General features: G+C 47.0%; 1 pseudogene; it reads left to right on the forward strand.

Moving 5' to 3' along the window:
• Positions 1 to 5,756: 5,756 nt before the first annotated feature.
• On the forward strand, positions 5,757 to 25,997 carry LOC141194398 (uncharacterized; annotated as a pseudogene).

The raw sequence follows: 25,997 nt of genomic DNA on the forward strand, positions 1-25,997 counted from the left end.
TGTCTATATAAGACCTAACAGCTCACAGTGTATATCAGACCAAATGAGAATCATGAGCTCAAAGGAACTGCCCAAGGAGCTCAGAGACAGAATTGTGGCAAGGCATAGATCTGGCTAAGGTTACAAAAGAATTTCTGCATTACTCAAGGTTCCTAAGAGCACAGTGGCCTCCATAATCCTTAAATGGAAGAAGTTTGAGACCACCAGAAGTCTTCCTAGACCTGGTCGTCCAGCCAAACTGAGCAATCGTGGCAGAAGAGCCTTGGTGGCAGAGGTAAAGAAGAACCACAAGATCACTGTGGCTGAGCTCCAGAGATGCAGTAGGGAGATGGGAGAAAGTTCCACAAAGTCAACTATCACTGCTGCCCTCCACCAGTCGAGCCTTTATGCCAGAGTGGCCCGACGGAAGCCTCTCCTCAGTGCAAGACATATGAAAGCCCGCATAGAGTTTGCTCAAAAACACAAGAAGGACTCCCAGACTATGAGAAATAAGATTCTCTGGTCTGACGAGACGAAGATAGAACTTTTTGGTGATAATTCTAAGCGGTATGTGTGGAGAAAACCAGGCCCTGCTCATCACCTGCCCAATACAATCCCAACAGTGAAACATGGTGGTGGCAGCATCATGCTATGGGGGTGTTTTTCAGCTACAGGGACAGGACGACTGGTTGCAATTGAAGGGAACATGAATGCGGCCAAGTACAGAGATACCCTGGATGAAAACCTCTTCCAGAGTGCTCTGGACCTCAGACTTGGCCAAAGGTTCACCTTCCAACAAGACAATGACCCTAAGCACGCAGCTAAAATAACAAAGGAGTGGCTTCAGAACAACTCTGTGACCATTCTTGACTGGCCCAGCCAGAGCCCTGACCTAAACCCAATTGAACATCTCTGGAGAGACCTGAAAATGGCTGTCCACCAACGTTCACCATCCAACCTGACGGAACTTCAGAGGATCTGCAAGGAAGAATGGCAGAGGAACCCCAAATCCAGGTGTGAAAAACTTGTTGCATCATTCCCAAGAAGACTCATGGCTGTACTAGCTCAAAAGGGGGCTTCTACTCAATACTGAGCAAAGGGTCTGAATACTTATGACCATGTGATAGTTTAGTTTTTCTTTTTTAATAAATTTGCAAAAATTTCTACATTTGTTTTTTTTTTCAGTCAAGATGGGGTGCAGAGTGGACTTTAATGGGAAAAATGAACTTTTTAGAATTTACCAAATGGCTGCAATGAAACAAAGAGTGAAAAATGTAAAGGGGTCTGAATACTTTCCGTACCCACTGTAGTGATTCTTCCTTTCCGAGCCATGGAAGCGAGATCTTCTGCCACATTCTGGTGTCGCCTTATTGTTGAGAAACTGCTTTAAAAATTGTGTAGCCCCCTATAAGCTCTTCCTGCCCACAGTGCCCCCATCCAGCGAGTGTTTGAGAAAGGTTATTACACTGAAACGTCCCAATATTCACAACCAAGGATCACAATATCATTTATCATTGCTGCGCGCTGTTTACTGCATCAATGGATGGAACAGCTGAGATTCTCCAGACTCCACTCGCTCCTCACACTCAGCAATGTCTGCACTCCGGACTATATACCCGAAGCATCGTACACTTAACTACTTCTGTTATATACGTTCTGCTCCGTACACACACGGCTCCTCTCCGTACGCTTGGTACACATGCAGCTCCGTACACCTCGTACACACGCTGCTCCGCTCCGTACACCTCGTACACACGCTGCTCCGCTCCGTACACACGCGGCTCCACTCCGTACAACTCGTACACACGCGGCTCCGCTCTGTACACCTTGTACACACGCGGCTCCGCTCTGTACAACTCGTACACACGTGGCTCCGCTCTGTACACCTCACACACACGCGGCTCCGTACACCTCGTACACACGCGACTCCGCTCCGAACGCCTCGTACACACGTGCGACTCTGCACTGTACACCTCGTACACACGCGGCTCCACTCCTTACACCTCGTACACACGGCTCCGCTACGTACATCTCGTACACATACGGCTCCGCTACATACACCTCGTACACACGGTTCCGCTCCGTACACCTCGTACACACACGGCTCCGCTCCGTACACCTCATACACGCGCGGCTCCGCTCCGTACGCCTCGTACACGCGCTGCTCCGCTCCGCACGCCTCGTACACACGCGGCTCCGCTCCGTACACGCGTGGCTCCGCTCCGTACACCTCATACATGCGCGGCTCCGCTCCGTACGCCTCATACACGCGCGGCTCCGCTCCGTACGCCTCATACACGCGCGGCTCCGCTCCATACACCTCGTACACGCGCGGGTCCGCTCCGTACGCCTCGTTCACACACGACTCCGCTCCGTACGCCTCGTTCACACACGACTCCGCTCCGTACGTCTCGTGCACGCGCGGCTCCGCTCCGTACGTCTCGTGCACGCGCGGCTCCGCTCCATACACCTCGTACATGCGCGGGTCCGCTCCGTACGCCTAGTTCACACACGACTCCGCTCCATACGCCTCGTTCACACACGACTCCGCTCCGTACGTCTCGTGCACGCGCAGCTCCGCTCCGTACGTCTCGTGCACGCGCGCCTCCGCTCCGTACACCTCGTACACGCGCGGCTCCGCTCCGTACACCTCGTACACGCGCGCGGCTCCGCTCCGTACACCTCGTACACGCGCGCCTCCGCTCCGTACACCTCGTACACGCGCGCCTCCGCTCCGTACGCCTCGTACTCGCGCGGTTTCGTACGCCTCGTACACGCGCGGCTCCGCTCCGTACGCCTCGTACACGCGCGGCTCCGCACGCCTCGTACACGCGCGGCTCCGCTCCGTACGTCTCGTACACGCGCGGCTCCGCTCCGTACGCCTCGTACAGACGCGGCTCCGCTCTGTACACGTGTGGCTCCGCTCCGTACACCTCGTACACACGCGGCTCCGCCCCGTACACCTCGTACACACGTGGCTCCGCTCCGTACACCTCGCACACACGCGGCTCCGCTCTGTACAACTCGCACACACGTGGCTCCACTTCGTACACCTCACACACACGCGGCTCCGTACACCTCGTACACACGCGACTCAGCTCCGAAAGCCTCGTACACACTTGCGACTCCGCACCGTACACCTCGTACATGCGCGGCTCCGCTACGTACATCTCGTACACACAGCTCCGCCCCGTACACGAGCGGCTCCGCTCCGTACACCTCTTACACATACGGCTCCGCTACATACATCTCGTACACACGGCTCCGCTCCGTACACCTCGTACACGCGCGCCTCCGCTCCGTACGCCTCGTACACGCGCGCCTCCGCTCCGTACGCCTCGTACACGCGCGCCTCCGCTCCGTACGCCTCGTACACGCGCGCCTCCGCTCCGTACGCCTCGTACACGCGCTGCTCCGCTCCGTACACCTCGTACACGCGCGCCTCCGCTCTGTACACCTCGTATACGCGCGGCTTCGCTCTGTACACCTCGTACACGCGCTGCTCCGCTCTGTACACCTCACACGCGGCTCCGCTCTGTACGCGTCACACGCGGCTCCGCTCCGTACGCCTCGTACATGCGCGGCTCCGCTCCGTACGTCTCGTACACGCACGGCTCCGCTCCGTACGCCTCGTACACACGCGGCTCCGCTCCGTACACGTGTAGCTCCGCTCCGTACACCTCGTACACACGCGGCTCCGCTCCGTACGCCCCGTACACCTCGTACACACGTGGCTCCGCTCCGTACACCTTGTACACACGCGGCTCCGCTCTGTACAACTCGTACACACGTGGCTCCGCTTCGTACACCTCACACACACGCGGCTCCGTACACCTCGTACACGCGCGGCTCCACTCCTTACACCTCGTACACACGGCTCTGCTACGTACATCTCGTACACACGGCTCCGCCCCGTACACGAGCGGCTCCGCTCCGTACACCTCTTACACATATGGCTCCGCTACATACACCTTGTACACACGGTTCCGCTCCGTACACCTCGTACGCACACCTCGTACACGCGTGGCTCCGCTCCGTACACCTCGTACACGCGTGGCTCCGCTCCGTACGCCTCGTACACGCGCGCCTCCGCTCCGTACGCCTCGTACACGCGCGCCTCCGCTCCGTACGCCTCGTACACGCGCAGCTCCGCTCCGTACCCCTCGTACACGCGCAGCTCCGCTCCGTACACGCGTGGCTCCGCTCCGTACGCCTCGTACACGCCTCGTACACGCGCGGCTCCGCTCCATACACCTCGTACACGCGCGGGTCCGCTCCGTACGCCTCGTTCACACACGGCTCCGCTCCGTACGTCTCGTGCACACACGGCTCCGCTCCGTACGTCTCGTGCACGCGCGGCTCCGCTCCGTACGTCTCGTGCACGCGCGGCTCCGCTCCGTACGTCTCGTGCACGCGCGGCTCCGCTCCGTACGCCTCGTACACGCGCGGCTCCGCTCCGTACGCCTCGTACACGCGCGGCTCCGCTCCGTACACGCGCGGCTCCGCTCCGTACGCCTCGTACACGCGCGGCTCCGCTCCGTACGCCTCGTACACGCGCGGCTCCGCTCCGTACGCCTCGTGCACGCGCGGCTCCGCTCCGTACGCCTCGTGCACGCGCGGCTCCGCTCCGTACGCCTCGTGCACGCGCGGCTCCGCTCCGTACGCCTCGTGCACGCGCGGCTCCGCTCCGTACGTCTCGTGCACGCGCGGCTCCGCTCCGTACGTCTCGTGCACGCGCGGCTCCGCTCCGTACGTCTCGTGCACGCGCGGCTCCGCTCCGTACACGCGCGGCTCCGCTCCGTACGCCTCGTACACGCGCGGCTCCGCTCCGTACGCCTCGTACACGCGTGGCTCCGCTCCGTACGTCTCGTGCACGCGCGGCTCCGCTCCGTACGTCTCGTGCACGAGCGGCTCCGCTCCGTACGCCTCGTACACGCGCGGCTCCGCTCCGTACGCCTCGTACACGCGCGGCTCCGCTCCGTACGCCTCGTACACGCGCGGCTCCGCTCCGTACGCCTCGTACACGCGCGGCTCCGCTCCGTACGCCTCGTACACGCGCGGCTCCGCTCCGTACGCCTCGTACACGCGCGGCTCCGCTCCGTACGCCTCGTACACGCGCGGCTCCGCTCCGTACGCCTCGTACACTCGCGGCTCTGCTCCGTACGCCTCGTACACGCGCGGCTCTGCTCCGTACGCCTCGTACACGCGCGGCTCCGCTCCGTACGCCTCGTACACGCGCGGCTCCGCTCCGTACGCCTCGTACACTCGCGGCTCTGCTCCGTACGCCTCGTACACGCGCGGCTCTGCTCCGTACGCCTCGTACACGCGCGGCTCTGCTCCGTACGCCTCGTACACGCGCGGCTCCGCTCCGTACGCCTCGTACACGCGCGGCTCCGCTCCGTACGCCTCGTACACGCGCGGCTCCGCTCCGTACGCCTCGTACACTCGCGGCTCCGCTCCGTACACCTCGTACACGCGCGGCTCCGCTCCGTACACCTCGTACACGCGCGGCTCTGCTCCGTACACCTCGTACACGCGCGGCTCCGCTCCGTACACCTCGTACTCACGCGGCTCTGCTCCGTACACCTCGTACTCACGCGGCTCTGCTCCGTACGCCTCGTACACACGCGGCTCTGCTACATCCACACTGTAAACCCCTCCTGACCCCACACATAAACTTCAGCTCATCCAGCACCATGACAACCAGCACAGCAGAGTCCTGCATCCACTGAGGCTCCTGATCATGTGACCCCTGACTCCTCCCCTCCTGTGACCTCATCACAGCTCCTGTGCGCACACAACAGCCATATATGTGGTGGCGGCTCTGCAGGTGGAGGTATGTGGAGACCCCATTACTGGGCGCATGGGGCATTAACCCCTTCAGCACGGAGGCTCTTTTGGGGTCTTGTGTTGCCCCTTTATAAGAATCATAAGGTTTCTGTTCTGTTTCCTGTAATAGATACATACGACCCAACTATGGAGACAGGAAGGGAGGAAACGTATTGTTCTCAGAGTACAGGACCCCCACAGTGTAATGCCCGCATTATGCCCCTTATGCTGGATGTATGATGCCCCACAGAGTGTAATGCCGCCATTATGCCCCTTATGCAGTATGTATGATGCCCCCACACAGTGTAATGCCCCCATTATGCCCCTTATGCTGGATGTATGATGCCCCACACAGTGTAATGCCCCCATTATGCCCCTTATGCAGGATGTATGATGCCCCCACACAGTGTAATGCCCCCATTATGCCCCTTATGCAGGATGTATGATGCCCCCACACTGTGTAATGCCTCCATTATGCCCCTTATGCAGGATGTATGATGCCCCCACACAGTGTAATGCCCCCATTATGCCCCTTATGCAGGATGTATGATGCCCCCACACAGTGTAATGCCCCCATTATGCCCCTTATGCAGGAGGTATGTTGCCCCTACACAGTGTAATGCCCCCATTATGCCCCTTATGCAGTATATTTGATGCCTCCACACAGTGTAATGCCCCCATTATGCCCCTTATGCAGTATGTATGATGCCCCCACACAGTGTATTGCCCCCATTATGCCCCTTATGCAGGATGTATGATGCCTCCACACAGTGTAATGCCCCCATTATGCCCCTTATGCAGTATGTCTGATGCCCCCACACAGTGTAATGCCCCCATTATGCCCCTTATGCAGGATGTATGATGCCCCACACAGTGTAATGCCCCCATTATGCCCCTTATGCAGGATGTATGATGCCCCCTCACAGTGTAATGCCACCATTATGCCCCTTATGCAGGATGTATGATACCCCACACAGTGTAATGCCCCCATTATGCCCCTTATGCAGGATGTATGTTGCCGCCACACAGTGTAATGCCCTCATTATGCCACTTATGCAAGTTGTATGATGCCCCCACACAGTGTAATGCCCCCATTATGCCCCTTATGCAGTATGTATGATCCCCCCACACAGTGTAATACCCCCATTATGCCTCTTATGAAGGATGTATGATGCCCCCACACAGTGTAATGCCCCATTATGCCCCTTATACAGGATGTATGATGCCCCCACACAGTGTAATGCCCCCATTATGCCCCTTATGCAGTATGTATGATGCCCCCACAGTATCGCCTGAGGTCCTGCAGTTGGAGTAATCCCTCTGGAGTTGGTTTTCCCTCTGCCTGCTCCCCTCCATGTATACCCTCGAGCATGTATACATGCATGTAGGGGAGCAGCCGGCCTTACTAGATATCGAGGCTTTGTACAGTAATATACGGCCTGAGGATGGTATCAGAGGAGTAAGACGTTTCTTGAAATCGAGATCAGTCGAGTGTAGCAGACATAATGACTTCATGGAAGATTTGTCGGGGAACTCCGCATCAATAGAGTGGGCTTTAGATTTACATCTGAATTTAATTATAATAATAATAATTTTTATTTTTATAGCACCAACATATTCCACATCACTTTTCAATTTTAGGGGGGACTTGTACAGACAATACAGACTTTACAGAATAAGCATAACTCAGATATTAAAAGGAGTGAGGGTCGCAAGCTTACAGTCTATACGCAAATAGGGGGGACACAAAGGTAAAATGTACATATATTCTATAATACAGCTATAATATAGTAAATAGGGTAAGTACATAACACTACATGAACTGGTCGCCTGCCAGTATGTGTACAGTACAGACAGAGGCTAATCACTGCATGTGACGCGCCCCCTGGGCCTGTGCTGGGAACCCGGAACCGGGCCTTTTGTAGGATGCTGGGGGTTGTAGTCTCCGTGTGGCGGTGACCCGGTCCGTGCCCAGGGTGGTCAAACCAGTGGCAGTCTACTTGTATTGTAATTGTCCGACTACGCCACCCGTGGATTGCGGTCAGTGGGGACCGCCGCTGCGCTGCACACCGCTGAGGCTGATGTTATATGCGCAGCCAAGAATGGGATAACTCCCCACGGGAGAAGTATTGCCTCAGGGCAGCTAGAGTAGATGATGGTGTGAGCGTCCCAATACTAATGGTGCTCGTGCGGCGATGAAACACAGAGACTTGTAATTGCAGTTTCCAATGCTTTACTCACAGTTGTTATTCGTGTCAATGCTGCAGGCGATGACTGCCCAAGCCGTGCTGCGTCCACCAGGTGAGGGAATCGGTCAACTCCCAGGCAATTCCAGAGTGTGGCACAGGGCTCCCTTCTCTTCCCTTCTCTGGCCGTCCCCACCAGTGACCCACCTTTGTCCAGCTTCCTCGGGCCTTCTGTTGGCGAAACCTCTCTCCGGTTTCCCTGACCCTATGTGGTATGCTTTCCTGGTGGATGTAGTGAGGGGTCGCACCAAGATGTGGTCACAACCTCCGGTTTTGGCTGAGGATTAGTCGCCTCCACCAATTTGGGTTCCGGTACCCTGCTCTGCCAACCCTTCACCCGTTATCTCGTGGGTTCTTAGGGTTCCTTCTTCACTCTGGTCTCTGGGCCTTTCTCTGTGTTCCTGTTCCTTGCTTCCTTCCTCCTCTGTTCCAGTTCCTATCTTACTTTCCTTTCTGTTCCTTCTCCTTTCTCTCTCTCTCTCAGGCTCCAGCCTCCTGACAAGGCCTGCCTGCGGAGCAGAGCCCATGCAGAGGCTCTGCTTCCTGTCTTCTCCTCAGACTGCACTCCCCGGACTGAACACTGATCTAAGATGGTGCCCACCTTTTATACCTCCTTCTAACACCTGAGCCCAGGTGACTAGCAACCAATGGGCTCCTGCCTATGCCCAGAGACCCACCCCTATCTGCTCCTACACCACTGGGTGTACTTTCCCCTCCCCACTGCAGCCAGGGACAGATGCTGTCGTGCCTGCACTTCTGTCTAGTGGGAGCACCGTTGAGCTGTCCCTCGGAAATGGGGTGTGTGTGGTGCATGCAGCCTACCGAGTCCTGGTCCACACTCCATCCTTACCCGGGAGTGGAATATCACACCTCTGGTTTGAGGTGCAATACCCCTGTAGCAGCCGAGCCCTCGGGGTGCTACATTTGGATGGTATGAGCATGATTTTGAAGAAAATTTTAATATGGACCAAACTGGAACCGTTAGATAAGTGTGTTGAGGTGATAGGCCAGTCTAAAGAAATGGGTTTTTACGGCACGCTTAAAACTGTGGGTATTGGGAATTAATCGAATTGTCCTGGGTACTGCATTCCAAAGAATTGGTGCAGCACGCGAGAAATCTTGGATACGGGAGTGTGAGGTTCCTATTACGGAGGATTTTAGTTTAAAGTTCATAGCAGAACGGAGGGCACGTGTAGGGTGGTAGACTGAGATGACGGAGGAGATGTAGGGGGATGCTAAAGCATGGAGCGCTTTGTGGGTGAGAGTGATAAGTTTATATTGAACTCTGTATTGGATGGGCAACCAGTGCAATGACTGGCACAGGGAAGAGGCATTGGTGTATCGGTTGGTGAGGAATATGATCCTGGCTGCTGCATTCAGGATGGATTGAAGAGGGGAGAGTTTAGAAAGAGGGAGACTGATTAGTAAAGAGTTACAATAGTCCAGAGGAGAATGAATAAGAGCTACAGTGAGAGTTTTTACAAAGTCAAAGGTAAGAAAATTTCTGATTCTAGAGATGTTTTTGAGGTGTAGATGACGCGAGCAAGTGATTTGATGTGAGGTGTGAAGACAAGATCTGAATTGAGTATGACCCCCAAGACAAACCAGTGGGCTTGTTGCTGGTTGCTGGGGAGTAATGGTGGAGCCACAAACTGAAGTGGCAATATTGGGCACAGGTACAGTACAGACCAAAAGTTTGGACACACCTTCTCATTTAGATTTTTCTGTATTTTCATGACTATGAAAATTGTACATTCACACTGAAGGCATCAAAACTATGAATTAACACATGTGAAATTATATACTTTACAAAAAAGTGTGAAACAACTGAAAATATGTCTTATATTCTAGGTTCGTCAAAGTAGCCACCTTTTGCTTTGATGTCTGCTTTGCACACTCTTGGCATTCTCTTGATGAGCTTCAAGAGGTAGTCACTGGAAATGGTTTTCACTTTAAAGGTGTGCCCTGTCAGGTTTAATAAGTGGGATTTCTTGCCTTATAAATGGGGTTGGGACCATCAGTTGTGTTGTGCAGAAGTCTGGTGGATACACAGCTGATAGTCCTACTGAATAGAGTGTTAGAATTTGTATTATAGCAAGAAAAAAGCTAAGTAAAGAAAAGCGAGTGGCCATCATTGCTTTAAGAAATGAAGCTCAGTCAGTCTGAAAAATTTGGCAAACTTTGAAAGTGTCCCCAAGTGCGGTTGCAAAAACCATCAAGTTCTGCAAAGAAACTGGCTCACATGAGGACCGCCCCAGGAAAGGAAGACCGAGAGTCACCTCTGCTTCTGAGGATAAGTTTATCCGAGTCACCAGCCTCAGAAATCGCAGGTTAACAGCAGCTCAGATTAGAGACCAGGTCAATGTCACACAGAGTTCTAGCAGCTGACACATCTCTACAACAACTGTTAAGAGGAGACTTTGTGCAGCAGGCCTTCATTGTAAAATAGCTGCTAGGAAACCACTGCTAAGAACAGGCAACAAGCAGAAGAGACTTGTTTGGGCTAAAGAACACAAGGAATGGACATTAGACCAGTGGAAATCTGTGCTTTGGTCTGATGAGTCCAAATTTGAGATCTTTGGTTCCAACCACCGTGTCTTTGTGCGATGCAGAAAAGGTGAACAGATGAACTCTACATGCCTGGTTCCCACTGTGAAGCATGGAGGAGGAGGTGTGATGGTGTGGGGGTGCTTTGCTGGTGGCACTGTTGGGGATTTATTCAAAATTGAAGGCATACTGAACCAGCATGGCTACCACAGCATCTTGCAGCTTCATGCTATTCCATCCGATTTGTGTTTAGCTGGACCATCGTTTATTTTTCAACAGAACAATGACCCCAAACACACCTCCAGGCTGTGTAAGGGCTATTTGACCAAGAGGTAGAGTGATGGAGTGCTACGCCAGATGACCTGGCCTCCACAGTCACCAGACCTGAACCCAATCGAGATGGTTTGGGGTGAGTTGGACCGCAGAGTGAAGGCAAAAGGGCCAACAAGTGCTAAGCATCTCTGGGAACTCCTTCAAGATTGTTGGAAGACCATTTCCGGTGACTACCTCTTGAAGCTCATCAAGAGAATGCCAAGAGTGTGCAAAGCAGTCCTCAAAGCCAAAGGTGGCTACTTTGAAGAACCTAGAATATAAGACATATTTTCAGTTGTTTCACACTTTTTTGTTAAGTATATAATTCCACATGTGTTAGTTCATAGTTTTGATGCCTTCAGTGTGAATGTACAATTTTCATAGTCAAGAAAATACAGAAAAATCTTTAAATGAGAAGGTGTGTCCAAACTTTTGGTCTGTACTGTAGGTTAGTGGAGGGAGGAAATACGAGTAGTTCAGTTTTTGACAAATTCAATTTTAGATAGAGGGAGGACATAGTGTTAGACACAGCAGAAAGACAATCACTGGTGTTTTGTAATAAGTCAGGGGTGATGTTTGGAGAAGAGGTGTATGATTGGGTCATCAGCATAGAGATGGTACTGAAAACCGAATCTGCTGATTGTCCCATAGGAGCGATGTATAAGGAGAAAAGAAGGGTGCCTAGGACTGATCATTGAGGAACCCCGACAATAAGGGGAAGGAGAGAGGAGCAGGAGCCAGCAAAAGACACAGTGAATGAGAGGTCAGAGAGATAGGAGGAGAACCTAGAGAGAAGGGTGTCCTTGAGGCCGATAGTGCTTAGCATAGTGAGGACGAGCTGTTGATCTTCAGTGTCGAATGATGCAGAGAGATCTGGGAGAATCAGCAGGGAGTAGTGCCCATTTGATTTGGCTGTTAGTAGATCATTACAGACTTTAGTGAGGGCAGTTTCAGTAGAATGTAAAGAGCGGAAACCAGATTGTAAAGGGTCAAGAAGAGAGTTATCTGAGAGATAGCGGATCAGACGGGACTGGACAAGGCATTCCAGGAGTTTAGAGATAAAGGGAAGATTGGAGACAGGTCTGTAGTTAGCATCACAGTTCTCGTCCAGGGATGTTTTTTTTCTTCTTCTTCCGTGACTGGTTCGAAGTCAGAAAATGAGCAAGATGCAGTGTGGGAGGGAGGAGCATGCATTACATGTGAGGTTTGGGAGAAAATTTCCCGTCTGATATGGTCAATTTTTTCTTTGAAATAATTGTCCAGATCGTCAGCACTGAGGTCGGTGGTCGGGCCTTGTGCTGTTTGATTGAGGAGAGAGTGAAACGTGTCAAAGAGTCGTTTAGGATTATTGGACCGTGAGATGATGAGTTTATTAAAGTAGGTTTGTTTGGAGAGGTGAAGGCCGGAGTTATAGGTTTTAAGCATAAATTTATAATGGAGGAAATCTTCGGGCAGATTAGATTTTCTCCGCAGCCGTTCAGCGCACGTGGAGCACCGCTGGAGAAGCGTGTTCCAGGGTTGTCCTCATCTGCGCCGAGTTGTTCTCTGTGTAGGAGGTGCAGCTTCATCCAGGGAGCATTGCAATGTTTCGTTATAATGCTTCAGTGCAGAGTCAGGACATGTGAGGGAGGAGATTGGGGCCAATGATGTTTGCAACATTTTCATACATTTCTGGGTGTTAATGGATTGTATATTTCTGTAAGTGTGGAAAGTGGGGGTGTCTTGAGCAGGGGGACAGTTCTTGACAGAGAATGAAAGAAGGTTGTGATCAGAGAGCGGAAGAGGAGCGTTAGTAAAGTCATATATTGAACAGAGCCGGGCGAAGATCAGGTCAAGAGTATTTCCATCATGTGTAGGAGAATTAGTAAGCTGTGAAAAGCCGAAGGAGGAAGTTAGCGATAAAAGATGAGCGGCAGATGGGGAGACTGAATCGCCAATTGGGATGTTAAAGTCTCCCATGATGAGGGTGGGGATGTCATAGCATAGAAAGTTGGGAAGCCAAGTGGCAAAATGATCCACAAACTGACGGGAGGGGCCCGGAGGGCGATACACAACCGCCACTCGCAGGGAGAATGACCGGTAGAGTCTGACTCTGTGGGCCTCAAAAGAAGGGAAGATAAGTGAGGGTGCTGGGGGGATAACCTGAAAAGTACATTTTGTTTAAAGGAGCAGACCAACACCAATTATTACCAGTTGACGTTCCTGTATGTACTGATCAAGAAAGATTGAAATGGGACCCTAGGGACACTCATAAACCATAAACTATTGAAGTGGGATAACCACCACCCCCATCCCCATACAAAGAGGAAAACCCAAGGGCCAATTTTTACGGTTGAGAAGGTACTGCTCGAATGTCACAGATTTTAATATACAGGCAATAGACCTGAACACCAGATTAAGGGATAAAGGGTACTCATGGTACATTTTCGATTCCGCATCATCGTTTGCAGAAAAATGGGAGAGAGAGACACTCCTCCATACCAATCCAAGAGACCAAGAAGAAGATTGGACTACACGAGTAAGAAAAACTTATGACAATCAGAGTGACTGTATCTTTCATATCCTCAGAAAACACTGGGATATACTTGTGGTCGACCCAGACCTGAGGGTGCTGTGGAATCTACTCCCACAATAACTTTTAGAAAGGGTTGGTCAATTAGGGACCATGCACAGTTTCTATAAAAAAAACTGCACCCAAGGGGACTTGGCTAGATAGAAGAATCTACGGTTTCTTTAGATCTGGAGAATGTTGTACATGTAATTGGATGAGACCATGTAAATCTTTCTCATGGTTAAAATCTTTTTCCAGTGGGATTATTCCATCTGTAAAACTTCAGGACTAGTATATATGGCCACATGCACCTGCCCCCTAGAATATGTAGACAAGATCAAGAGGGTGTCTAGGAGGAGAGTAGGGGAGCATTTGGGCGATATATGCCATGGTCGGAAGATCCCATTAGTGAGACACATGAACAGTGCACATCGAGGTGAACCCGGAGACCTCTCCTTTTGTATCATTGAGGTGGTTAAACCCAATGTGAGAGGAGGTGATCATAATAGATGTATCCTCTGAAAGGAAAGTGAGTGGATTGTTAGACTGGATTCACGAGCCCCTAAGGGACTCAGTGAGCAAATTTCCTATGCCTGTTTTGTGTGACTACAGCCCCATTCTGGATTATATTTTTGGATTTTATGCTCTACCCATTGCTAGTCAGTTTCCTGTGAATGGGGTTCACATATTGTTGTACTTCACCGAGATATCTGAGCTTCTATATCAGAATTATTACTTATCAATTATATTCCACTTATACTATTTCGTCATTAACAAGTGTGGTGATCCTTGTGTATCTCTAATTGTGTAATAGAGGTCAAATTTGACCATTTAGGAATATACTGTGGGCCACCATCCCATATTTTTTGTAGTGATAAAGTAGATCTACATGCCTATTACATGATGGGAGGATGTGCAGTACTTGTTTTTAGTCTCCCATGATGCTGATCTCAGAGATAGGATTTTTCTATGTTGGTGGTATGCAATCCAATACCATATGCGATCCGGCGTGGAACGCATGCTTCCGGACATGCTCATGCGCAGGTAGGAGACCGTGATGCCCTCCGGCGTGGAACGCACATGTCCGGGCACGTTTGAGCTTTCTGCCGCCCGTTGTTTTGTGCTGGATTGTGGGGCGTTCTTGAGAATTTATTTTTGTTCCATCTTTCTTTAGTTGATCCCACTGATGCATCAGATAAGTCCTCAGAGAATTATAATTAGAGGAACCCATGGACACATTAGGATTTGTGAAGCTGACCTCCGCTCTCCTCTATTTCCTTTGAATTTATTGTGTGACCTGTATTTCTGAACAGTAGCTCCTGGTTTGTTTCGTTTCCATGTGGAAATTGAATTTGACTCGTAGTCTTTGATATCTCTCTCAAACGTAGTTTTTTTGCTGTCTGAGATGGCATCCTCCAGACTTTGTAAATTCTTTTGCATATTTTGTTTGAGTTTTGGATCCAAAAAGGCTTCTACACTAGGCGGAATAAGCAAGAAACAAATATCAAACGCAATGTAACTTGGTTATCCTATAAGGTTTTTTTAAATGTGGACATAAACCCTGTAAATCATGCAACTATGTTAATAAAACCGACACATTTGAAGAAAACCTAACGGTACAGTAATTTTCAGTACACAATTTCATGAATTGTAACACTATAGGGGGTCATTTATTTAATAGAGTGTATAGAGAGTTAACTACAATACGTGGGATGCACGTCAGGGCCCCTAAAAAAAATGTATTAGAAGACATTAATCTATTAAGATATTTGGCAGTCGGCACCACACAATCTAAATCACTGAAATATGATACGGGGTGCAATGGTAACTGTGCAACAAAGCACATCCAAAAATAATAAGAATTACTACAAATAATAAATAAAATAGCAACTTTATTTCATGTAGGGACACACAAGTGGTTAAAAAACATACGACCCCTGATGAAGCTACTGTAGTAGTGATACACGTAGGGCATAGATACCTACGTGTATCGCTACTACAGTAGCTTCGTCAGGGGCTGTATTTCTCTTGCTGATCAAAAAGGTCATAGTATTTGTATAACCCTGAATGCTGAATTCTGTTCGTTTGGAAACAATCATGTTTACTGTGATAATGACAAATTGCACTAAGTCAGCTGAAAGTTTATTTACAACAGCCCCTGTGATACCAACTGTGTAAGTAGATTAGCTCAAACAATGATAAGTGATCCCTGCACCTTTACCTCTTTTACCTGGGCTTTATGACCTCACATAGATGTAAATATAAACAGGGATGTCTGTAGTGCTGTAGACAGAATGAAATTTGGGACAGAGAATCACGGAACATCAGAAGGACTTTGGAAGGAGAATGGGAGACATCCTTCAGCAAAGTAGATGGATTGCATGGCATCTAAAGAGACACAGATTTGTATTCTACATGTTTCTAATCTAAGGGTATCAGCCCTCACTGGAAAGTTTCAGATCTGCTCCATTAACCATCAGAGAGACCATGGATACTTTTGGGAAGTCCGGGAGAGGACGAAAAAGTCACTTGGCCCCATGGATATGCTGTTTTGGTGTTGCTAGGAGGGACCCACCAGTCACCTAGAACCCATGGAGACATTTGGAGTTGCCAAGAGGGACCCACCGGTCGTCTGGTCCCATGAAAACTCTCGGAGAGGCCAGGATGGGACCATCGGGTCTCCTGGTCTTGGACCTCAATGGACTGTTGACTTCCTAAACTTGCCGCTACCTTCTCTCTGTGGGAGCCCACCTGAAGCGGAGGGCCACTGATTGAGGTAGTCAGCACTGGAAGTCTCTAAAGTCGCAGCTGTTCTATCCCAGGCTGGCGGAGAAGGAAGGGTGAGACTGTGTAATGTTGTACCATCTTGGGTATTTGCTGGGACTGTTCTGTATGTTTAATGTCTTCTTTGTGGTTCAATAAAGTATTACCATGCTGTTTTACCCTCACCCTGTGTTGTTTTAGTAGCGTTACACCAACAGAAGACCCTGGGTCTTCACAGTCCCTGACCAAGGCGGCTCCATGCGGTGTTCTTCAGACAAGGTGCATTAAATAAACAGTGAGCTGACATCTCTCTCCATTTTCTCATTATATGCATGTTTTCCTTATAGTGACAAATATTTATTTTTGCTAAAACTGTGATATTTTCACTTTAAAACTTTTTTTAAACCTTTTTTATAAACTTTTTAAAATAACTCTCATTAGTGCGATCATACAACACAGAAGCCTTTGATTGCTCAGGTGATGCACTGTACTACTGTAGTGCCGTGTATTATCACTGCCTGACAGTGTAATACTAACTGCCCCATACACATGAGATAAGTGTTGGCTGAACGATCATTTGGCAGACGGCTATCTCTCCCGACTCCCCCATACACAAATATTGCAGCTTTCCTGTGGTTTGTATGTCTGACTGCATCTGTAGGGAGGTCCCCAAATACATTATATAGTCGACCAAAATCAGTGCTTCCATGTAACTTTAGTCTAATGTTTATGGAGGCGTTAAAAAGTAAGTTATGGAACTCTGCCTCTGGCCCTGCCTAATAGACTTTTGTATATTACAGGCCCAGTACTTGAGGGAGGAGGGCATTCAGCTGAACTCTGTCACACCTTCTTAGATGCCATGTTTGCATTTTGCAGTAGCAAGTGGTTAAACTGCCAGGGATTTTGTTGCTGCCGCACCTGTGCCATCCCTGAGGTGTACATCTATGTTCTGGTGCCCAAAAGATTTCATAACATGTTAAAAAATTACAAAATGTGTCTTCTGCTTTTTGCATGTTTTTTCTTTTTACAAGAATTGTTGGAGCAAATTTTCTTTTGAAACCTTTTAATATCTGCTTTTTTATGTTTTTTTTTCTTGTAATATAGGAAAGCCTAAGGCTAGAAATAAAACCCATAATACACTGTACATGTAGACTTTAGTATCAAATAATTTCTGTCTGCGGCATTTGTGCAAACAAAACCGCTTTTATGAAAGCCTCAAACTTCTGTGTGTGAATCAGACATGAGATGTAACTTGATAGAAGATTACAGTTCGGGGAAGACTGGAAACATTCATACAGACGGCCAGTGGAGATGTAGTCAGTGACGGACTGTCTCCAAATATGGTTTTAGATCCGTAGTAGATGTTTCCTCATCATGAAGTAGTTATTTCTCATGTCACGTGAAATAAATATCTCCTGCAGTATTGCTAATGCCAATTCCAGTGACGGAAAATGAGACGAGAATTAGCGTTATGGAAGGTGAGTCTATGAGAAACGTATTCAGCTGCAGACTTCCAGGAAGAACCTGCTTGTTGTCTGTGGCCTAAATTATAAAGGTTTTATTACTAGATGTAAAGAAAAAACTAAATTTAAAATAATAAATCTCCTCGTATGTTTCCCCTTATTATCTCCAGTAATTGCATTATTACACAGGATTTTTATGATGTTACATCGGCTCATCTTCTTCTAATTCAGGTCTCTACAATACCGGATCCTCTCAGTGAAGATCTTCTATATAAGAGAATTTTCCTGATTTACCTATCAAAGATGGATATGGACAGGGACAAGATAGTGGAGAGGATATTACACCTCACCCTAGAGATCCTCTTCCGGCTTACTGGAGAGGTGAGAGATTCTGATGACGTCACATTACATCATTCTTATCTATGGGAATAACAGATGGACAGAACTGGAGAGGTGAGGACTCTGGAAATGTCTGTAGTGAGATTTATTAATGTGTCTCTCCATAACCAGAGATTAATCACGGGGCCTCCACCTCACCCCCTGATACATGAGGACATCAATGACCAGATCCTAGAACAAGATGATTGAGCTGCTGACTGGAGAGGTGACACTGCTGGGAATGCTGGGACATTATACAGTAATACTATGAAGGGATCGGGGGATGACGGTATCATTGTATGTGTCAGGTTCCTATAAGGTGTCAGGATGTCGCCATCTATTTCTCCATGGAGGAGTGGGAGTATTTAGAAGGACACAAAGATCTGTACAAGGACATCATGATGGAGGTTCCCCAACCCCTCACATCACCAGGTAATAGACAGGACTAAATACACATGGCCTATAATTATCTGTATGTAAAGAATGAATTCAGTCCCTGTATGTGTTTCCTCCAGATCTATCCAGTAAGAGGACACCAGAGAGATGTCCCCGTCCTCTTCTTCCACAGGACTGTAAACAAGAAGATCCCAATGTTCCTCAGGTAGATGGAGAGAAGTTGTCATGAGATCTCCCCTATGATGTGTAGACGGCTGTGAAGGTCTTGTGCTCAGTCTTGTTTTATCCACCAGTATTATATATTTTATACTTGTGTAATGAGAACGGTGGAGATGGCAGGATTAGAGCTGATCACACATGTGACTTCTCCATCTGTCTTTGACTTTTATAATATTTGTTTCAGGGTGAAGATCTGACTCATATTAATACTACAGAGACATATGTGAGGGGTGATGAGCGGTGTAAGGAGGAGATTCTTACATATGACTACCCAGGTGAGTAGTAACCACTAAATGCAGAGAAGTCACAGATTCTTCTCAGTCACCGGCTGTGGATGCTTTATCGGTGGTGTAGTCCGGCCATATCACAATCGTGTGATCACCATTTTGCTGCTAGACCACAACATTCTCCTCCTTCCGAAAATATTCAATTTACTTTGTGTAATTGTGAAAGCCCTTTTCTATAGAACTTACAACCTGGAGGATCTACCTAACCCCTGGGATTAGTAGACGCTGACCGTTACCTGCCCAAGTCTGTAAACTACAAAGCCAAATGACAGCGTACGTAGAAAGTGCTGACAAGTGAGAAAATCACTTGAAGAAAAATTATGATGGGACTGTAAGAGAAAGCGGAGGGTGATGATGCTGTTGGCTTCCTAGATCCCTGATATCTTATTGGATGAATCTACCTTCTCTCCCTTCTGTGCTGCTGAATGTGCTCGTATGGTGCCTACAAGACCAGGTCCAGTCTTTCTGGCCAAAGTTTGCTTTTTTGATCGATAACATTAAATGTCCAGTGAGGGACAAGTGTAAATTTCTGTACAATAACAACAGAGTTTCCCTTTATCCCGACTTTTCAATTTCTTTTTAAACCAACTAACTTCAAACAGGATTTTGATAAACTACATAAAAAACATTACACCTGTGCCATGATATACAGTTAGGTCCATATATATTTGGACAGAGACAACATTTTTCTAATTTTGGTTCTAGACATTACCACAATGAATTTTAAACAAAACAATTCAGATGCAGTTGAAGTTCAGACTTTCAGCTTGAGGGTATCCACATTAAAATTGGATGAAGGGTTTAGGAGTTTCAGCTCCTTAACATGTGCCACCCTGTTTTTAAAGGGACCAAAAGTAATTGGACAATTGACTCCAAGGCTATTTCATGGACAGGTGTGGGCAATCCCTTCGTTATGTCATTCTCAATTAAGCAGATAAAAGGCCTGGAGTTGATTTGAGGTGTGGTGCTTGCATTTGGAAGGTTTTGCTGTGAAGTAAACATGCGGTCAAAAGAGCTCTCCCTGCTGGTGAAACAAGCCATCCTTAAGCTGCAAAAACAGAAAAAACCCATCCGAGAAATTGCTACAATATTAGGAGTGGCAAAATCTATAGTTTGGTACATCATGAGAAAGAAAGAAAGCACTGGTGAACTCATCAATGTAAAAAGACCTGGGCGCCCACGGAAGACAACAGTGGTGGATGATCGCAGAATAATCTCCATGGTGAAGAGAAACCCCTTCACAACAGCCAACCAAGTGAACAACACTCTCCAGGAGGTAGGCATATCAATATCCAAATCTACCATAAAGAGAAGACTTCATGAAAGTAACTACAGAGGGTTCACTGCACGGTGCAAGCCACTCATAAGCATCAAGAATAAAAAGCCTAGACTGGACTTTGCTTAAAAACATGAAAAAAAAGCCAGCACAGTTCTGGAAGAACATTCTATGGACAGATGAAACCAAGATCAACCTCTACCAGAATGATGGAAAGAGAAAAGTATGGCGAAGGCGTGGTACAGCTCATGATCCAAAGCATACGACATCATCTGTAAAACACGGCGGAGGCAGTGTGATGGCGTGGGCATGCATGGCTGCCAGTGGGACTGGGTCACTAGTGTTTATTGATGATCTGACACAGGACAGAAGCAGCCGAATGAATTCCTTATGTATTCAGAGCCATACTGTGTGCTCAGATCCAGCCAAATGCAGCCAAACTGATTGGTCGTCGTTTCATACTACAGATGGACAATGACCCAAAACATAAAGCCAAAGCAACCCAGGAGTTTATTAAAGCAAAGAAGTGGAATATTCTTGAATGGCCAAGTCAGTCACCTGATCTCAACCCAATTGAGCATGCATTTCACTTGTTAAAGACTAAACTTCAGACAGAAAGGCCCACAAACAAACAGCAACTGAAAACCACCGCAGTGAAGGCCTGGCAGAGCATCAAAAGAAGGAAACACAGCGTCTAGTGATGTCCATGAGTTCAAGACTTCAGGCAGTCATTGACAACAAAGGGTTTTCAACCAAGTACTAGAAATGAACATTTTATTTACAATTATTTAATCTGTCCAATTACTTTTGGTCCCTTTAAAAACAGGGTGGCACATGTTAAGGAGCTGAAACTCCTAAACCCTTCATCCAATTTTAATGTGGATACCCTCAAATGAAAGCTGAAAGTCTGAACTTCAACTGCATCTGAATTGTTTTGTTTAAAATTCATTGTGGTAATGTCTAGAACCAAAATTAGAAAAATGTTGTCCCTGTCCAAATATATATGGACCTAACTGTATCTCTAAGCTGTGCGTGGCTGATGGCTGTAATACACATCTATTCACGCCTGCAGGAGATGTGGTGGCATGGCTCGAGCCCTGGTTTCATGGATTCACTCCACGTCATAAATTCCATTATGTTTTCAATCCTAAAGAATTCAGATTCCTGCACAATCTCTCCTGAAATGGGGGCACTAATACTTTCTCTACTCTTCTGGTCAGGATTCATCATACCTCCAATGGTCCACCATAAATGAGTGCGACTCCGGTTTAGTGTTGGATTTTTCCCTTCATACATATGTTGTTGTTGGGGTTGTTACATGTTTATATATTCTTTCTTTTTTTACAAGTTCATTCTGTATGATAGTCTGATTGTGGTGGGATCGGCCGGCCTCACTTATGTGTCTCTGTAACTCCCTGGTAGTCTTTCAAAAAGATCTCCATTGCCTCTTCCAAATGCCCGAGATCTAAATTTAAGACTCCTCAGCTCTGCAGTATTGTAAAAAACTTCACTTTAAATGTCTAATATTTCTTCTTGACACTCATGTGACAGAAAATATTGTCCCTTACGATAGTTTAGATTGCCAAGAGCCACCGAGCCCCAGACTTTAATTACCCCAGAGAGGTTTCACCACTAGTTACTCATTTTTCTCTGATGGAGACTGTTGAGTTTGATCATTTCAGTAGATGTTTTATTGTCTATACTCACAGTTTTTGACTTCAATAATCCTCTGATTTAACCCCTTCCCGTGTCACTTTATGTGGTGATAATTCTGGAATTCTTCACAAAGGATAATAGGAAACAAATGGACCTTACAAATTATTTTCCAACTTCTCTTGAATCGGACAATCCCCTATATACGGTTGTACACTACTGTCTGGGCACATGGCAGGGTAAGAAGGGAAGGAGCGCCATTTAGCTATTTGAAAGCAGATCTTAACTGGAATAGTTCGCAGACGCAATGTATTAGGGGCGCTGTTCATGGTCACCTGGCAGCTCAAAAGATGGCCACCACAAACAGGCTTGTCACTATCTACCCTCTTTACAGATTTCACAAATTACTTTGCTCATCACCCTTTAACCCCTCTACATGGATCTGGACTTACACAGAGACCCCTAGGCTTGGGCCATAGTGTTACCTGCTGTTCTGTGGAGTGAGATGGGAATAAGAATAGTCAGGTAGCCGGGTCAGAACCAGGAGGGCAGAGAAAATACAAGATCAGAAGACACGAGTAGTCAGTAAACGGGCCGAGGTCACAACCGGAAGCAAATACACAAGCCGGGAGCTGATCACAGAGGACTGAACCAGAGGAGAACAAGGCTGGATCTGGCAGCTTCCGGCAATATGCTTCCAGCTTTAGTAGGGTGCGGTGCTTTCCAAATGGCTGAAGCAGGGAGCAGGTTACTCCAGCTGGACAGCACACACACCCATACTGCCAGACTGGATGGTACTACTGGTCCCAGGCTACCTAATCTTAGTGGCTGGACAGAGCCTGCGCCTTTTACTCCATATTTGGGAGGCAGAATGAACAAACAGTTGAACACCACGCTCCACTGGTTCATCCTATGAGGTTTTCTATTAGATGGTCATTGTCCTGGTGAATAAATGAATTTTTTTTTTTTATATAACTTGCCTTTATTTACAGACAGTTTAAGTAGAAATATTCAAAAATATAAAATTCAAGGATTTTTTATTAAACAATAATAATTGTTTTTTTTCTTGGCAGATGACTGTACCAGGAGATTAGAGGGACAGGAGATTTTTATATCAGATGATCTTGAGATCCCACAGGATACAATTGAAGTGAATGCCATTACTCCAGATCTACCATCATCCCTTCACAGCAAAGATCTGTCATCTGATCCTATGAAACAAGTCCTGTCTTCTGATTCATTACCGACTACTGAGGGAAATCAAACTCACAAAATAAGCATTAAAAAACAAACTGCTCCTAAAGCAAAGAAGCCATTTTCACGTTCAGAATATAGAAATAGTTTTCCTCTCAAAAAGTCTTTTCTCAAACATCAAAAAATTCACACAGTGAAGAATATATTTTCTTGCTCCAAGTGTGGGAGATGTTTTAATCAGAAATCAAATCTTGTTAGGCATGAGAGAACTCACACAGGAGAGAAGCCATTTTCCTGTTCAGAATGTGTGAAATGTTTTACAGAGAAATCAACTCTTATCAAGCATCACAAAACTCACACAGGGGAGAAGCCATTTTCATGTTCAGATTGTGGGAAATGTTTTAACCGGAAATCTAGTTTTCTTAAGCACCAGAGAACTCACACAGGGGAGAAGCCATTTTCATGTTCAGAATGTGGGAAATGTTTTACAGAGAAATCAAATCTTATCAAGCATCACAAAACTCACACAGGGGAGAAGCCATTTTCATGTTCAGATTGTGGGAAATGTTTTGTACAGAAATCACATCTTAATATACATCAGAGAACTCACACGGGGAGAAGCCATTTTCTTGTTCAGAATGTGGGAAGTGTTTTGCAAAGAAATCAAATCTTATCAAGCATCACAAAACTCACACAGGGGAGAAGCCTTTTTCATGTTCAGAATGTGGGAAATGTTTTACAGAGAAATCAACTCTTATCAAACATCAGAGAACTCACACAGGTGAGAAGCCTTTTTCTTGTTCAGAATGTGTGAAATATTTTACAGAGAAATCATCTCTTATCACACATCAGAGAACTCACACAGGGGAGAAGCCATTTTCTTCAGAATGGGTGAAATATTTTACAGAGAAGTCAGCTCTTATTGCACATCAGAGAACTCACACAGGGGACAAGCCATTTTCTTGTTCAGAATGTGGGAAATGTTTTGCAAAAAAATCAAAGCTTATCAAACATCAGAGAACTCACACAGGGGAGAAGCCTTTTTCATGTTCAGAATGTGGAAAATGTTTTGCAGAGAAATCAACTCTTACCAGTCATCAGAGAACTCACACAGGAGAGAAGCCATTTTCATGTTCAGAATGTGGGAAATGTTTTACAGCGCAGTCTACTCTTATAAAACATCACAAAACTCACACAGGGGAGAAGCCATTTTCATGTTCAGAATGTGGGAAATGTTTTGTAAAGAAATCAGATCTTAATAAACATCAGAGAATTCACACAGGGAAGAAGCCTTTTTCTTGTTCAAAATGTGGGAAATGTTTTAACCAGAAAGCGCATCTTGATAACCACCGGAGAACCCACACAGGGGAGAATGCCACAACTACACCCAACTAGTCTCTGTACAGACAAGAAAGGCCCTAGCTGCACAACTAAAAACACCACCACTGACCTAACTCCTTAATAAGCCGTTGAGGAGTTTCTCGTACCTCCTGAGGAACCAGAGGGGAGGCTGCAACACACTGTCAACAAGGGGAAAGAAAAGTATGAAGTAAAATATGAAAACCCTGAATGAGAAACAAAAACACATTCATATAGGGCGAAGAAGTCAAGCTAAGGAGAACAAAAAATAGAAGGAACAAGTATAATCTCTCAAAAACCTATCATTGTTAGAATGAAAAGGTACTGGGAGGGAAAGTAAACTGACCGGGAGGATAGTTTCACCTTTGTGGTGAAACTTACAAAATTCATCCTCATCCACTGTATATGTAAAACCTGTCCATTTATAATGACCACGGACAAGATAAAGATTCCCAACTCACATCAGGACCACAAGATCCCAGGTACTTTCAGCTGCATCACATCTAATGTACTTAATTATATGTACCAAATGTCCAACTGGGGGTCTGTATGTAGGGGAGACAAGGCAAAAACTTAGAACAAGGATGAATTCTCATCGCCACACAAAAAAAGACAAAAAGAATAGATCTACTTGTGGCCACTTATTTTTACGGCCACAACTTCTTCTCCCTTTCCAAAACTGATATTTCTGCTTCACGTCACTTGTCTCATCTATTGCATTATTCCTGTGCCATGTTGTGTATAAATATGTGACTCTTCAGATTTTGTGTTATACTATGTCTGATGAAGAGACCTGAGTAGTCTCGAAAGCTTACTGACTAATGGCTAACTGAAAAGATGGTATCAAAAACTGAGGACTCTCAAACTGTAATATTTGTCTCCATACAGCAATTTTAAGATCTCTCCACAGGTCTTCAATGGGATTTAGATCCAGACTCCTTGCTGGTCAGAACTCTCCAGCACTTTGTTTCCATCCATTTTCTGGGTGCTTCTTGAAGTATGTTTGGGGTCATTGTCATGCTGGAAGACCCATGACCTAGGACGCAAATCCAGCTTTCTGACACTAGGCACTACATTGTGACCCAAGATCCTTTGCTAATCTTCAGATTTCATGATGTCTTGCACACAGTCAAGGCACCTAGTGCCAGAGGCAGAGAATCAACCCCAAAACACCTTTGAACCTCCACCATATTTGACTGTATGGGTTGTAAATTTATTGATTATGCTGCGTACCTTGGACAAAGGAACATGCTTATCCCTAAAGATGGACTTATAACCTTGAAATTGTTGATATTTTTCAACAATTTTGGTTCTCAAATCCTCAGACAGTTCTCTTCTCCTTTTTCTGTTTTCTCCATGCTTAGTGTGGCACACATATGCACACAATGCAAAGATTGAATCAACTTCTCCCTTTTTTATCTAGTTTTAGTTGTGATTTTCATATTGCCCACACCTGTTACTTGCCACAATTGCGTTTGAACAAGCTTCACATGCTTGAAACAAAGTTATTTACCCACAATTTTGGCAAGGTGCCAACAATTTTAT

This window comes from Phyllobates terribilis, unplaced genomic scaffold (genome assembly GCF_046119375.1).
Source record: "Phyllobates terribilis strain yellow unplaced genomic scaffold, ASM4611937v1 Scaffold_70__1_contigs__length_7381418, whole genome shotgun sequence".
NCBI classification, from domain to species: Eukaryota; Metazoa; Chordata; class Amphibia; order Anura; family Dendrobatidae; genus Phyllobates; species Phyllobates terribilis.